Source organism: Helianthus annuus, chromosome 16 (assembly GCF_002127325.2).
Source record: "Helianthus annuus cultivar XRQ/B chromosome 16, HanXRQr2.0-SUNRISE, whole genome shotgun sequence".
In the NCBI taxonomy this organism is placed as follows: domain Eukaryota; kingdom Viridiplantae; phylum Streptophyta; class Magnoliopsida; order Asterales; family Asteraceae; genus Helianthus; species Helianthus annuus.
In genome coordinates, this window is record NC_035448.2 from 152979715 (window position 1) to 152984389 (window position 4675).

Consider the following 4675-nt stretch of genomic DNA (forward strand, 5'->3'; position numbering starts at 1 on the left):
AGGGCATGAGGTTAATGCTAGCCCCTAAGTCGGCCAAGGCATTGCGAACGGGTGATTCCCCTATTGAACATGGAATCGTGAAACTTCCGGGATCGATTTTCTTTTGGGGTAGTTTATTGAGTACGAGGGCAGAGCATTCTTCGCCTAAATTAACTAATTGCAAATTTTCAATTTTCTTTTTATGTGTAAGGAAGTCCCTCATAAATTTAGAGTATTTGGGCATTTGGGTTAGGACTTCGATAAAAGGAATATTGACATGCAATTGTTTTAACAAACTTTCAAATTTTGCGAATTGCTCATTGGTTTTTTGACGAATTAACCTACCGGGGTATGGAACTCGAGGAGCCTTGGTAGGTTCTGGTGATGGGGGAGAGTTCTTTTCCTGCAGATGTGTTGGCATTGTTTCTTCCGTTGGTGGAGGTACTTCTGCAGGCCCTACGGTGCGGTTTCGTAGTGTGATGAGGTGAACTTGCGCCTTTGGGTTTGTTTCGGTATTGCTAGGTAATGCGCCTTGCGGTCTCTCGGAAAAATTTTGTGCTAGTTGATTTATTTGTTTTTCTATGTTTTGAATGCTAGCTTGTTGATTCCTAAAATTAGATTCTAATTGTAGAAATCTTTCCGAGTTTTTCTTATCAGTGTCGGAGACGAGGCGAGATATAGTATCTTCGAGCCTTTCTCGTCCACCTTGTTGTTGAGTGAAATTTTGTGACTCATTTCTTGATTACTGAAAGTTTGTTCGTTGGGTTTGTTGGTTACTACTATTGCCGGTTTCCCTCCAACCAAGGTTTGGGTGGTTTCGCCATCCTTGGTTGTAAGTTCCCGTTGGAGGACCCGACGGCCTAGGTCTATTATCAATGTAGTTTACCATTTCTTGTTGATCGTCCGTTTCTTTCATGCAACTCCAATTTTCATGTGACCCACCACACCCTTCACAAGCCATAACCGAGACTGTTTTTGTCATTTCTAATTTTTTTATTTTTGAATAAAGGGCCTCGATTTGGGCTTGTAAAGAGGTGCTTTCGTCGACCTTATGGGCGCCCGGGGCGATAGACTTATTTCCCCGGGGAGTGTGCCATTGAAAATTGGTTTGAGCAATTTCCTCAATTTGATTATATATTTCGTGTGGGCGTCGATTACCTAAAAGTCCCCCGGAGCTAGAATCAAGTGTCTGCCTAGTGTGTGGCAACAATCCATTGTAGAAAGTGGATACTTGTTGCCATATTGCGAGGCCATGATGGGGACACTTGCGTAATAGCTCCTTGAACCTTTCCCATGTTTCATATAAGGATTCCCCGTCCTCTTGTGAGTATGTGTTAATTTCAGCCATTAATTTAGCAGTTTTAGAAGGAGGTAAATACTTATATAGAAACTTTTGGGCTAGTTCATCCCAGGTGTTTACCGATCCAGCTGGGAGGGTGTTGAGCCAAGCTTTCGCTCGGTCTTTTAGTGAGAACGGAAACATACGGAGGCGTATGGCGTCGTTTGATGCTCCATTGATCCGAAAGGTATCACATATTTCTAAGAAATTAGTTATATGTAGATGAGGATCCTCGTCCGCAAGCCCGTGGAAGGTTGCGGAGTTTTGGAGCATTTGTATCAAATGCGGTCGAAGTTCGAAGTTATTGGCTTCGACATTCGGAGCATTGATAGCGACGCCTAGATTACCTACGGTGGGCCGTAGATAATCCATAAGGGTACGTTGGTCCGCCATTGGGGGTGGATCACCCGAAACCTTCTCTTGGTTTTTGGCTTTTAACCTTTTTCTGAGAAAGCGTTCGGGTTCTTCTAGCGGTTCTTATATGTCTTTATTGGAACTGGAGCTCATACACTACGTGAGGATGGTGTCGGGTTCCAAGTCCTGCAATAAAACAAAAAAGAATGTCGGTCAGAAGGTTCACCACGGCCCCGTGTTGAGCGAACACGGCCCCGTGGTCGGAAATACAGTGATTGTTTTCCAGATCCCAGTTACTGGAAGTTGGACACGGCCCCGTGTTGCACCGGCACGGCCCCGTGGTCAGCCTTCTGTAACTTGAAAAACAAAAACTGCCAGTAACTTTGCTGAGCACGGCCCGTGTCCGACCAGGCACGGCCCCGTGCTGAGCTCTGCAGAAGCTGAAAATCTAAAAAAAAATCCTAAAAAATTAAAGAAAAATAAAAATATGATTAGGCCGTTGATTCCTAACTTTCTTAAAATCCTTGTGTCCCCGGCAGCGGCGCCAAAAACTTGATGCGTGTTAATGTGTATATATTTTTGATGTATATTTAAGCCCTTTTTACACTTTTAGCCAAGTTTTAAATTTATAAAACACGATATTCACTAACACTAAACACACATATGGGCAAGTGCACCCATCGTGGACGTAGTATAGTGTTGGTAAGATACCGAGGTCGTCCAAGGACACAAGAGCTTTTAGTACCGGTTTATCCTCAACGTCTAATCAAATCAAAAAGTTAGAAAAATGTTTTAAACTAAGAAAAATAAAAACTAACTAAATGCTGAAAAATAAAAATAAAATAAAAACAGATAGACAAGATGAATCACTTGGATCCGACACGTGTATTAGTATAACCTTTGATTATTTTCGCACTTTTGCACTTGTTTAAGAGATTATCTTAGTTATTGTAGTAGGCCCCTCTTTTGAAGGCGACGTTACCCTCAACCCAGTAGTTTGAGTCAGCAAGGATACAATCCTAAAGGGTCGGATTATTGAAAGATAATGAATTAAGTTATTAATGCAAATTGTGGTAGGCCCCGCTTCTGGCGGTGACGTTACCCTCGGCTAAGTAGTCTGAGTCAGCAGGGATACAGTCCTAAATAGCCGGGTTATAGTATTAATAGTAGTTAACTTATGAGGGGGTCAAAGAGTTTGGATCCCCGCCATCCAATACCTATGGGCATTGAAGGAGATCCTACTAAATTTGACCCAGGTCCCAAGCAGGACCTCTAAACGCTGAACAAGGGCAAGACCCTTACCAAACCGTTCCCTTAACCCCCGACCAGGTAGCCAACATACCTCCATATAGACCGTGGAGATATGAATGGTGAAAATCTTTTATTTTATATAGACAGTAAAATAACGCCAAGACACCACGGACAAACGATAAGGAAAGATCACCTTCAACATAAGTAACTAGTTATTAAAGTCATTAATACAAAACCAAATAAAAAGTGCAAAAGATTAAAAATAAAAAGTATTATACTAAACACTTGTCTTCACCAAGTGATGTAAGAGACTTAGGCAAACATGGCCTTGATTGTCAAGAACTCTTACGATCAATCTTGGATCCCGAGACGACTCACACACTCTATGATGGACAATGGATGATGGTGGTGGATGATGGTGTTATGGTGGTGGTGGGTGGTGGATGAAGTGTGAGAGAGGTGGTGTGCCAAGGGATGAGAGAGAATGAAGCCAAGCTCCTCTATTTATAGGCTGAACAGAAGGCTGGACATGGCCCCGTGTCCGCTGGACACGGCCCCGTGCCCGCCTGACACTCTCTCTGTTCATTAATTGTAATTGCGAATTACAATTAATGCGCCTGCTGTACTTTCACCACGCCCCCGTGCTCGCTGGACACGGCCCCGTGGTGGGCAATGGAAGCTTCTACTGGTTTGTCTTTTCTGCTGCTTCCTGGGCACGCCCCCGTGTTCGCTGGACACGGGGCGTGTTCAGACTCTGTTTCTTCCTTATTGCTTTGGGAGGTACCGTTGAGGGTCCGGGCAGTCTACTTTTGTTCCTTCTCTTGTATTTATGGTAGAATTAGTGGTCTTTTTGCTTCTTTTGTGATTTTGAGCTCATTTCATCCTGAAAATACAAAAGGAAGACAAAAACACTCTTTTTCCAACATTAGTACTAAAAAAGGGTTAGTTTTATGCCTTAATTGATGTGTTTTATATGTTGCATTTTACACACATCAATACCTTGGCAGCAGCCATCATTGCACAATCACATTGAGGATTTTCCTCATCTTCGGCTCTTTCTTCTTTCTCACCTGCCTTTTCTTCTTCTGACCATGGATCTGTCAGTGGTTCAATCAGGGTGCCTGAACTTTCTCCCAACAGTACTTCATCAGCCACAACAGTAACCACTGCTTCAATCACCTCATCCACTGTTTCAGAAACCAGCTGTTCCTCTTCAGATTCAACACCCTCCTGTATTGACTCTAATGCCATTAAACAAAATTCCTCATGAGACGAAACATTGGAAGCATAGAGTGCAAAATTTTCATCACTAAGGTCTTCAAGTATACTGCTCCAGTCAACAAACCCTTGAGTGAAAAAGCTTTGTTGATCTGGTTGTACTGCTGCTGGAGTAGTGGTTTGAGGTGCAGGTTGCACTTGTGCCTGAGGGACAGGGGTTTGAACATATTGGATCTGTGGAGTAGCTGTTTGGACATAATGTACTGGCACAGGGGCAACAGCATAGTGAGCAGTGTTCACTTGAGCTGCTGGGGCATATTGGGCATAGTGCATAGTGTTTTAATTTTGAGGTCTAGGGTTTGAACTAGGATGAGTGATTATGGGGCCAGCAGTTTGACTCCTACATTCCCTAGCAAAGTGTCCTAACCTATTAAACTTGTAGCACTTGATTTTCGATTTATCCAACCCAACCCCTAGATTCCCATGCAACCCTGGGAATTTTCGCCCTGTTCTTTTATAAAATTTGCTAGTTCT

The 4675-nt window shown here is 43.1% G+C and overlaps 1 non-coding gene across 1 annotated transcript; it reads left to right on the forward strand.

Moving 5' to 3' along the window:
- The first annotated feature begins 1226 nt into the window (after positions 1 to 1226).
- Positions 1227 to 1333, forward strand: LOC118488577. Its single transcript, XR_004885121.1, has one exon. It is a non-coding gene; the product is annotated as a small nucleolar RNA R71 (small nucleolar RNA).
- Positions 1334 to 4675: the final 3342 nt, after the last annotated feature.